The sequence below is a fragment of the Alexandromys fortis genome, unplaced genomic scaffold, assembly GCF_014885135.2.
Source record: "Alexandromys fortis isolate MF-2015 unplaced genomic scaffold, M_Fortis_MF-2015_v1.1 scaffold_165, whole genome shotgun sequence".
NCBI lineage: Eukaryota > Metazoa > Chordata > Mammalia > Rodentia > Cricetidae > Alexandromys > Alexandromys fortis.
The window spans coordinates 3,271,236-3,283,285 of record NW_026068038.1 but is presented as its reverse complement, the minus strand read 5'-3'; the positions used below and the strand labels follow the sequence as shown (position 1 = coordinate 3,283,285).

The 12,050-nt window shown below is 39.5% G+C and overlaps 1 protein-coding gene across 7 annotated transcripts in view; it reads left to right on the top strand.

Annotated features, from left to right (window-relative positions):
• The window catches only part of Ankrd11 (ankyrin repeat domain containing 11), a 151,007-nt gene that overhangs the window by 41,431 nt on the left and 97,526 nt on the right, over positions 1 to 12,050 (top strand). For 4 of the 7 annotated variants that reach the window (XM_050165305.1, XM_050165300.1, XM_050165306.1 and 1 more), the window contains exon 2: positions 440 to 650. The exons of 2 other annotated variants lie outside the window; for them this stretch is intronic. The gene's annotated coding sequence lies outside the window, so the exon portion shown is untranslated. Of the gene's footprint in view, positions 1 to 439; positions 651 to 4,297; positions 4,319 to 12,050 lie in introns of those variants that run through there. One more of the 7 variants, XM_050165302.1, reaches the window with a different exon arrangement.

Genomic DNA, 12,050 nt, shown 5'->3' with positions numbered 1-12,050 from the left:
TGGAACTCTCTTTATAGACCAGGTTGACCTCGAACTCAGATCCACCAGGTTCTGCCTCCTCAGTGCTGGGATTAAAGGTGTGTGCTGTTTTTATGAGATCTTAAAACAAGTATGTGTGAGTTGGTTGCGGTCACTCATGTCTAGTACTTTGGAGACTGAGGATTATTAGTTTGAGACCAGCTCCTGTTTTCAAGGTGTGTGTGATCTCTGTAATAAAGTCTGCTTTGAGATATTCTGTAGCTCCTTCAGAGCAAAATGAAATAATTATAAGTATCTTAGGACTTTACGCCAGAGAATTACAGCACAGGAAACTGTACTTTTTTTAAAAAAAAAATTATACTCCATGTTTTTTAAATATTTATTTGTTTATTTATTTATTTATTTATTTATTTATTTATTTATTTATTTATTTATTATGTATACAATATTCTGTCTGCAGGCCAGAAGAGGGCACCAGACCTCATTACAGATGGTTGTGAGCCACCATGTGGTTGCTGGGATTTGAACTCAGGACCTTTGGAAGAACAGGCAATGCTCTTAACCACTGAGCCATCTCTCCAGCCCTGCTCCATGTTTTTTAGCACAGGCGTGCAGGCACACACAGACCTTTCATGGATACTCTCTGGATTTTCTTTTGCTCTGACAGGAAGGTGAGTTAGGCCTGCTGTGTGGGGCCCGAATCGCTTCTACAAGCTAACCAGTGTCCTGGCCATAGATTGCTGGAGTTGGACTTCTGTGGCTTTACTTTTTTCCACATAATTGTGTGGCAGTATTTTTTTGTTTTTAAAGTTGTACTGTTAACTTGTCTCTGGTACAATGGTAACATTCACTTTATACTAATATATATTTAAATGTTTGTTTAATAACTGCACAGTGGTTTCCTTTGGAGGAAGCCCATTGATATGACTCATCCCATTGTCTTCTTAACTTCCGGATAGTTCCAGATAGTAAAAGGATATGATCTGATTATGGATTCTGTGTTTTAGACATAATCCTAAAATGTCATACTCTACTCTGTGTTTCTTTGTCTGTTTGACTTTAGCCTGGTCCCCAAGATATTTTCACTTTTGTTTGTGTAGGGCAGTGGTGGTGAAACTGTTCATCCTGTGGTGTGTATTGGTCTGGATTCTAACAGCCTCGTCTCTGTTGAGTTAAGCTTTTAGCTGGAATTATGCATGGCAATTTGGGATGGAAACATTCTCAATGATTTTGAGAATTGTAGAGATCGGTCTAGAACAGCTTTAGTGTTGTTTGTGTGTGCTGTTTCTTGCTTGTGGTGTGGTTTTGCTCAGTCTTGTGACTGGGACTCAAGATATGCGTTTCATCATTATGGTCTCTGTGGCCGTGTATTTCAGATATCCTCACTTTCATCGTTTGCTGATTGTTTTATGTGGACTGCCTATTCCAAACTAAGTCTGTATCTCCCACCAGAACTTTTCTGTTTATTAACAAACTTTCATGGTGTTAGGAGGAAAAGAAAAAACTTTATTATGAATGTACATATGATTACTTTTAAAGGGTCCCTGTCATCACCTCAAAGTTGATAGATAGCCTTGGCTAACCCGGAACATTTAGTCCTCCTGCCTCTTCTCCTGAGTGCTCAGATGACAGGTGTATGATATTTGTGCTCGTCTTATACTTGATTTTTGAACACCATGTATCAAACACTGTGATAATCATAATTTTCCATGTGCAAATCACCTTTGAGATAAATAGGAAAAATGGTTTGACTCTGCTTCCTGGAACGAACAACCTCTGACACATTGCTCTTATCCTTCACTGAGCAGAGCTGCTATGTCTTCCTGCTGTGGTGGACTATAACCCTCTTAAAGCTGTGAACCAAAGTAAATCTTTAATTCCTACGGGGGTAGAGTGCAGGAAGCAGTTAACTTTGATAGCTGGTGATTGGATCCTTTATTTAGAAGAGATTACCTAGGTTCTCTGCACAGTCTTTTAGATTGTGGGTCATAAACCATCGTGCCTTAAAGTTTTTCATGCCTTGGTGGTGGTGCTTGATTTTAATCCCAGCACTTGGGAGGCAGAGGTGGGTGGATCACTGAATTTGAGGGCAAGCCTTGTCTACAGAGTGAGATCCCGCCCTCCACCCCCTTCCCACCCCCAGACACCCTTTCCCCCACAAAAGGAAGAAAAATTTGTTCTCAAATCAAGATCATAAAATGACTTCTTAGGCCTTTGTAAAGTTTGTTTTTTCCCTTGTTCTTGTTTTTAATCATTTGTATTTAATCTTTTAATTATTAGTCAGTCTCTCTCTCTCTCTCTCTTACACACACACACACTACCTGTCAAAAAAGTCACACAAAGGTAGAAAGTGATTCTTGTTTGTGTTTGTTATTTGAGACAAGTTTCTCTGTGTCCTCTGTTGCAGACCTGGCTGTCCTGGTATTCAGAGATCCACTTGCTTTGGCCTCCCTAGTGTTGGGAACTAAAGACATACACGACCACACCTGGCTTTAAGAAATTCATTCTTTGTTTTCTCTTTTTTAATTTATTTTATTTGGAAATTCATTCTTCTATTACTTACAGTACTGGGCTGGTGTTTGAACTTGGCCTCATGTGCTGTACTCACACACTTTAGCCTAGAAAAATAAACCTTCAATTTTTCAATATGGCCAATCTTTTAGATTCTGCATAGTCCTTGGGCCTAGTTGATAAAAGCCTCATTTGTGGGACATGATTTAGCAGGAAATTGTCCTGATATTTAAGGCCCAGCTGTACTCTATAGATGAGAAGTGGTGATCCTTTTCTATTCCTGAAACCACCCTCCATCCCTCAAAGAAAGTCTGGGCTCAGCGATCCACAAAGGTTAGGTCAAAGATTCTTGGTATCTTCTGGTTTTCCTGGAGGTCCAGAGTTAGCCTCTTCATCTTCCAACATCTGTATACACTGCTTGATCTAGCAAATCTTCTGTAAGTATTGATTCCTGTGGTGGGGTGACACCATGCATAGGCAAGGCATGTTTGGAGAGAAAAAACCTTTTCTCAATTAGAAAACAAATTCCGAGATTTTTTTTTTTTTAAATTCTTTTTGTAATTGCTCATTGCTTGTTTATGTAGACACCATTTGTCCTAACCTTATCTATTCAGTAGGGTGTTGTCTACTTGCTGGCCTACTTCAAGTCCCTTCCACATCTGTGTGTAAGATTATTCTATGTTCCAGTAGTTGGTTTAGCCTGTCTGTCCTTGGACACTATTGTTATTTGCCTGAATTTAGTAGATATGTTGATTGTCACTGGTATATAGAAATACAATGGACTTAATATGTATTTATGTTTGTATCTTGGGAGCTTTTCTGTCTATCTATGAGAATATTCTTGTCTATAATTATGAGAATACTAGGAGTGTTGGAGGTTCCACAGACCCAGCATTGATCTGTATGGAAATTAAATACATCACAATGTGAAGTGTACTGATTGTGTAGTCACTAGAAGCTGGGATTCATGATGACATTTGAGTCACATAAAACTGAAGGTGCATCTGGACGGAGCTGGTTCACACCTTTAATTCCCGTACTCGGGAGACAGAGAGAGGCAGGTGGATCTCTGTGAGTTAGAGGCTAGCTTGGTCTAGAAGACCTAGTTCCAGGACAGCTAGGGTTGTTATAGAGAGAACCCTGTCTCGAAAACTAAAGAACAACAAAAACAAAAACAATAACAAAAAGGTCCTTTTTCTTCTTGCACAATAAGAGCTTTACCTGCTTAGCCTTTTCCTATGCCCAGAAAGTTATTTCTTACTTTATATATAAGTAAACAGCTGAAAACAGAGGCTGTCTAGAAAGGTTAAACTCGTAGTGCATACACATTTTGAATCCGAATCCTTTCTCTTCAGCTTTCTAGACTCACTGCATTTTGCTCTGTCTTCATACTGTAGTAGCTCTTGTAATCTCTTATGTGGTACTTTTTAGGAAGTTGGTGCCGTTTTTGTTTTTATTTCTTTGAGTTTTGTCTACTAAAGAGAACCTTGTCTTATGCTGCATGCAACAAGAAGTTTTTGCTTCACATTCAGGATGAAGAACCTGTCTTTTTGCTGGGGATACCAGAATGGCTGTGAGGATGTGTGAATCGGCACAAAACCTTCTGCTCATGGTGTCATCTTCCAAGGCAGTCACTATACCAATACTAACTGTCCTTCTGGAAATCTGTGGCATTCTAGAGATGAAGAGCATTGCCAGCATATTGAATCAAAGAAGTTGAAGTTTTAAGACAGACAATTTGGTCCACAGAGATGGGCTTATCACTTAGTGCTTGCTGTTCTAGCCACCCACATTGGACATTATTCCTTGAGCTGACCCGAGAAAGTGGGTATGTGTTGATTGGTATATTTCAGGCTGCATGTCATTAAGATTCATTACCACATCTGCTGGGTAACCACACTTGCATGGATCTCTGCTTCACCTTGTCTTGCCTAACAGTTTTGGGCAACGTTGGTTTTACTCAATTATTCAATCTTACAAGATAGCATACATTCTTTATTCAAGTCTACTCAGCTCCCAGGATCTCCACCTTGTTCTTTACTGCTGTTGTCATTTGATGCTCATGAACTATTAGTCTACTAGCGAAAGGATTTTTGTTTGTTTGAGAAAAGATCTCACTTTGTAGCTCGGTCTTGCCTAGACCTTTAGGTTATTCTCCCCTAGCCTTCTGAGTACAGGGATTATAGACAGGAGCCACTACTCTTGATTAATAAGTTTTGATGCAAGTTTGAAATCTGAGTCGTCCTGTATGAGTCTGGTGTTGCCACAGGTCATCTTAATTTCATTCCACATAGCAAGTTTGGGTTGGAGGAGACATCTATTTTGAAATATGTATGAAAGTACTGTTGGTCACTTTGATAAGAAACAGTACTATGTTTACCACATCCTTGGGAATCTGTCATAGGAGTGAAGCAGGGGACTCACTGCAATGCTTACTCTGACTGGAATGACTTACTAGTGGATCTTTGCATTTTAAAAGCTGTTTTTCAGACTAGTCCTCTCCAATTTCTCCTAGGTGATTATTACACAAGTATATATTGGAAGAGGGTGAAGGAAGAGCTACGTAGGTGTTTATTTATTAGATTTATTTGTGAAGAGTGGGGTCAGGGGAGGTGAGAACTAACTTTACAGTCACCAGTCCCACGGATAGAAAAAAGCAGTGTCTTCAGGAGGTGAAGTTGCTAGGAGCCATGCTCTGGGAAGTTATGGTGAAGAGACTCTGGAAGTAGATAAGTGCGTATTCTGTGGAGCTCCTTGTCTCTTTCTATTTATAGTGGGTCCTGAATTATATCTAGATGATGCACCAAGTTCATTCTCTCATGTGTGTCTGTTCAAAGGAAAAAAAAAAACCCAAATGTTACTAGTCTACCATAGATAGGAAGACAGGGTTTTTTCTTTGTAACAGCCCTGGCTGTCCTGGTACTAGCTCTTATAAACCAGGCTGGCCTCGAATTCATAAAGATTCACCTGTCTCTGCGGAGAGCTGGGATTAAAGGTTTGCACCACTGCCACCACCACCTGGCTAAACTATGGCTTTTGTCAAATCAAATGACAGGTTGTGGGGTGGAGGCAGTGGTTCTGTTCTCATTTTTACATTGTTCCCTTAGGAAGTCTCTTTATTTTTATTTTTAAATTATTGATATAAGGTTTAACTTTGTAGTCCTTGCTGGTCTAGAACTCACTGTATAGGTTGGTATGATTTCAAACTCAGAGATTCACCTTCCTCTGTGCTTCTCAAGTGCTGGCATTAAAGATATGCGCCACCACACCTGGTAGAAAGGCTTTTAACTCGAGTTTGGTTTTGCTTGAATTGGGACTAGTGATCAATATGTATTTCTATTTTGAAGTAATATATTTTGAATGCATGGGAGGAGGGGAGCATTTTAAAATCTATCATGGTTAGAGAGGTTGGCTGTTGGGAAGTGTTAAGTATGTCATGTGCTAGGTCATGCATGTAAGAGGAAGGCAGATTGCAGCCCTCCCAGAACCAGTGCTCTGGCATCAGAGCCTTTCTTTAAAGGCTACTAAGATATGGTTTGGAGGGCTTCTTCTTTTCTTAATTCTGTGAGTAAGTTATCTTCATCAGTTGAACTTTTATGTCTCAAAGCATATAAATTGAATGGATCAAAACGACAAAGTGCTGAGGCACTGAGGATAGGGATTGTAATTTCCATGGTAATGTTTACATAATTGGTTTTATATGTTTACTTGTTAATATCAGCTGACCATATTCTTTGCAGTCCTTTGACACTTGTATTTCCTTGTTCTGACATGTGTGTCATCTGGACGAGTTAATAATGTCCCACCTCTGAGACAGCTCTGAGGTTAGTTGTGGTGATCAACAGCAACGTCCATGAGATAGCTGGAGTGTTGGAGGTGGTTACATAATAGGAGTGTGTGGGCTGTTGAGCAGTGCTCCTGTCTGGGTGATATAAGGTAAAAATATGAAATGCTACATATCCGTTTAGAGAATTAAAAAAATATGAACGATCTTTTTAAGCTAAGTGAAGACTTAGATTTGATTTTGAACAGAGTAGAAAAGAGCCCTTTGTGTTTGTTTAGTTTTGTTTTTAGATAAGGTCTTTTTTTTTTTTTTTTTGGTAGTCCTGTCTGCCCTGGAGCTGGATGTGCAGGCCAGGCTGGCCTTGATTTCAGAGACCCACCACTTCTGCATCCTGAGTGCTGTGATAAAATACATTCACCCACTATGACCAGTCCTGTTGTGATATTTTAAAAAATATTATTAGTGTATGTTAGTTTTAGAAAATAACTTTTACAAAACCCATTTTATTGTGGCATTTTCATATTGTAGACAGATGTGCTTAGATCTTCTTCACTTCTTCCATCTTGTCTCTTTGACTCTTCCTCTGGTTCATAAACAGTGTAGGCTGATATTACATTCTGCATCTTCCTGCCACAGTCTGGGATTTATAGGGAATGCCATCATGACATTGTTTTCCCAGGTCTATACATAGTCCATCATAATGTAATGTACTCTTTTTGTTGTGGGCTTGAAATTTGTAGAACAAAATATTATAATATATTCCTCGTTAGTCTAGTGATTTATTTGTAGGCAAGACTAATGTGTAGATGTGAGAGGTATGTCAGTATGGTAGATTCCCTTGTTAGCAGTGTGGGGAAATAAGTTGACGTGGTGTATGATCGGAAGTGGGACTAATTAAGTTATGATAATGTAGTTTATTAAATATTGATAAATACTGTGGGTTACAAAATAGGATAGTGGCAGTAGAAGTAGGAAGATTCCACACACACACACACACACACACACACACACACACACACACGCGCGCGCACACACACACACACTCACACACCCTTTTGGAATTGAAGTTGGCAGGATTTACAAGCTCACTTTTGATAGTAAGAAACAACAGCTGGTTTCTGGTTTGTACGATTGCAAAGACAGGTGCTTCTAATGCAGGGAGGGTAGGAAGTTCAGGAAAAATAATAAGTCGGATAGACTAATTATGCCCTCTGTGTGTTGTAATCATGAGGAGGTTAGGTAAATTGAGTGAAAATGATTGACAGTGTCTCTAGTTGGACTTTGATGTAGTTAGTTCAGGAGGGAGTTCAGAGTTGCAGACCTGGCTCTGAAGAAAGATGGAACTGTTAGCTCCACTTTCTGAGGTCTCCACTTTCGTGACTGACACACTTCTTGCCAGGCTCCTTTGCCTGCATTGCCACATGAATAAACTAGGCTTCACCTTGAGGTTTGGTGCGAAAGAACCAAGGTGAAGCTCTGTTAAGTATGCTGTTGTGGAATTCTGTGGATTTGGTAAGAGCTCTTGATAATGGTTATCTCTTCCTCATCTAGGTCTTCAAAAAGTTGGGTTTATATGTCTATTTATTGTTGGAATTTCAGGAAGGTGGATGAAATGTCTGAAAGATGGTGAAATTTCCTATTGCTCCTTCTTTGAGCCTGAAGAGTCACTAGGGAAGGAGTTTGTAGTCCATTTCCTCATTGAAATGGTGCGGCTTCAGACCTTGTGGGGTCTAGGTTGTGCTGTAGCTTTGCCTTTCCAAGGCTTTTCCCTGTGTGGTTTTTGGGGTGTTCTCATAGCCTGTGTGTTGAGTCACTTTCTTAAGCTTGAGTTTGTTTTCAGGTATTTCCCAGTCTCTAACCTGCAGTTTCCCTTTCTGGATTTCACTTTCACAACTGTGGTTTAGCAAGAATGGGAAGGTAGTAGTGGGAGATCCAGAGTTTATGTGCTACTTAGGGCAGGAGGGGGGTGGGCAGCTGGGTTAGGTCACACCCTGTGGTCTTTTGAGTTTGTATTTTCTCCTGCTTAGAGGCACAAAGAATTGTGTCAAAGCACTAGTTCTTCTTGTTTTTTCTTCCTCTTTTTTTTCTTTTTAGTGACTGAAAGGTAGGTAAGGAGTTTCCTTCTTTTACTTTTCTGCTTTCTTTAATTCTAAATCATAGGAATAATACCCCATCCTAAAACCAACAGCAAATAACTATGCATTCTTTTCCAGCAGAGAAGGGGAGAGAATAGATTGAGAACTGTCTTGCTTCTCTGGAAGGAGGCCAGTGTTAGGCCTAGACACGACACAGTGCAAGTTGACAGTCATATAGTGTTGTGGCCCTAGTGTTGTCTGGAAGGGAAGGAAACTCGTTTGCCTGTGGTCTTATGTCCAAGAACTCTGCAACTTTCCAACACAGCAAAGTAATGCCTAAATGCCTATATTTTACTTTAACAAGCTCTTTGTAGAGAGACTGAGGTTATATTGGAGGCATTAATTTATATTTAACGCCACTGCACCTCACCATGTTTCTGAGGTTCTCCTTGACTTCCTAATCTTCCTGCCTCTACTCCTTGTTTAGCTTTTTCCTATCTTAGTATATTTCATCAGTGTTTATTTCAGATATTTCAGAGTTAACGTGTTTTTTAGAAATAATGGAACCTGCTAAAGATATCCCATAATAGCCAGGTTCTGGTGGCACACACCTTTAATCCCAGCAGAGGCAGATGGATCTCTGTGAGTTCGAGGCCAGTCTGGTTTACAGAACCAGTTTCAGGACAGGGTCCAAAGATACATGGAGAAATTCTGTCTCCAAACAAAAATTGCCTTCATTAGAGACCTGTGAGACTTGTGAGACCTGCATTCTGCTCCTTGATGAAGACCAAACCCTTACCTAGCGCCCATTTTGGGCCTTCTTTCCTCAGATGACAGATAGTGCCATTGGCTGGTCACAGCTTTGGCTGTGAGAATGTGATAGGTCTTCTAGAATATCCTGGAGGTGAGGCCAGACAAGTGGCTCAAAATGGTTTAGTGTGGACACCCTGTCCCAAATGTCAGTGGCCCAAGTTTAATAAACATGAAGATACCCCGAGTTTATTTCAGAATTCTAGCAGTAGATGATCTTGTTTACTGAGTTCCTGGTATAGACATTTAACTTACAATCTGTATTGCTCTATCATTGCTTTTATAGGGCAATTGAAAAATTATATGACATACTCGATACTTCTCATTAAAACAGGGCATGTGCCAACTGGACGCTCCTTTACTCACATGAGTATCTTTTTTTTTAAATTAAAGTTGAAAAGCTTTTTAATGTGTATAGGTATTTACCTGCATTTATGTATTGTACCATACACCCCATGCCTTCGATCTCTAGAAGGGAGTGTCATCCCCTTCTAGAACTGGTGTTAAGATAGTTTGTGAGCCACCACGTGGTGGTAGGATTTGGACCTGCATCTTCTTGAAGAGTAGCACCAGCTTTTTTTTGATAGCCTTAATGTTTTATTCAGTAGCTTTATAAAGCCCTATAGAGAGTTTTAAGGACAGACTAATAAAGCTCATGTTATCTTTACCACATGCACATAGAGCATCTTCGTGTAGGGAAACCGTGCTGGGACTTTATTTTGTGTTAGGGAGTGCGAGTTGGGGATTCTGCTTGAGGACACTATGCTTGTTCTCAGAGCTTCTCCTGCTTTGGGACTTTGATGTTGTACTGATTCAGCATTTCTGATGTGTTTGGAGTTGAATGGGATCATGGTTTATGGGCAGATGAGTTTTTTTTTTTTTTGTGGTTGTTTTTATATGTTTGTTTGTTTTGTTGACTAGGTTATTTAATTTTATTTTTTTAAATTTTTATTGAGAAAAGGAAAAGAAAAAAAGTTTCCGCCTCCTCCCAGCCTCCCATTTCCCTCCCCCTCCTCCCACCCTTCTCCCCCTCCTCCTCCTCCTCTCCCCCTCCCTCTCCAATCCAAAGAGCACAGGGTCTTGATCCTACTTCATGTTCTGGCAGATGAGTTTTGTATGTTTTCTTGTGTATGCGGCCCCCCCCCTGCAGATTTCAAGGAGATTATGTGATTTTTGGTACATAATTTTTCACGGTGCTTTAGTATAATCTTTTTTTTAAAGCACTAAATGGAAATGAAAGTTACCTCACTATTTTCCTATACCTTTATGTGTAACACTTCTTAAATTTGAAATTACCTTTAAAATAATTGTATTGGTAGTCTCATTCTCCTCACAGCACATGGTTACAGTGCTTACCTACTTTACTTGGTTTCTTATATACAGAAAGCCTTAAGCTCTCTGTCATCTTTTGTGTGTGTGTGTGTTAAGAAATTGTCTTTATTTTTTATTCATTTTACATACCAACCACAGTTCTGTCTTTCTTCCTTTCCCCTCCTACTCCTCCACCCACTTCTCAGAGAGGGCTGTCATCTGTTTTTAAAGTGAATTCAAGGTTGGATACAGTATTATTCACTGTCTTTGATATTAGCCTTTGAATTTACCTTAATACATTTTGACATAAAAGCGTTTGCTGAATGAAAAATTCTTTGTCCCTTTAATTAGTCCTTGTTGTAAATTATAGTAATAAAGTATTTTAGCTCGATTACAAAATGGAATTAGGTGTGAAAGGATCAGTAGATTGTTGCTTTAGGTTGTCCCCTTTCCCTCCCTCCCTCTGGTTATCAGGTGGGCGAAAAGGGCACCAGGTGTTATTCACTCAGCTGCTGAGACTACTGTGATGGGTGTGTGCATACTTAGGCCCACCAACTCTTTGCTGTGTCAGTGCTGTGAGGGTTCTGGGCTTTATTCCCACATACCACAGGAACCCTTGTTTTGAATTTTCAAAATATTTTGCTTCTTTTTTAATATACAAAGTAAGTTCAACATAGTAAGTTTCACGTGGATTTGAAAGACACAGCTATAGGTAGCCCACTACTTCCACAGATTTATTTATTTTTTAGCTAATAAAAAGCAGAAATTCTCAAAGCCTGGAAAACTAGAAAATCCAAGAGCAAGGAGATGGGCTCACCTTATAAATTCCATTGTCTGGAATTTATAGTCTTTGTAATTAACCCACCGGATTGAAAATACTCAGAAGAAAAATTACACACATACAACGCGTTTCTTGTCATGGTAGCCTAAACAATATCATAAAACAGTTGTTTATGTGATAGTCAGAGAAATGTTTTAAGTGTTTGAAGAAGGCTGCTCCTAGCTTATTTTATATAAGGGACAGGAACATTCGTTCCAAGTTTGGTGTCTCAACTGTGAGATCCTCAAATCAATCTCTTACAGATTCCTAAGGATGGTTGTATTCAGTACATTCCTTTGAGACCTGTTCTTTTGCTCATTATTAAGATTTTTGAGAGTCAGTAATGCCGATACATATGTTTTTTATTTCAATAGTTATTAAATTGAAATTGGGGCTAATAAATGACTCAGGAGTTAAGAATGTTTGCTGTTCTTTGCACCCCACATAATGATTGGATCACACCATTTAGACCTCCAGTTCCAAGGAATTGGATACTTCTGGTCTTCAGAAGCACTGAGCCATGTACATGGTGCACACACATATAATGAAGGAAAATCATTCATGTACATCAAATATTAATATTTTTTTTTAAAATGTAGAAGGAATGTCTCTTCTGTGTGGAACGAGCTAGGCACTGATGGGTATGGGCTTCCCTGTAACTTCTTCCAGAAGAATTTGCCCTGTGAGCAGCTTTGCTGAGCCACTTGGCATACCACCTTAAGTTTATCTTATAGATAACACATCTACATCCACATCCCAA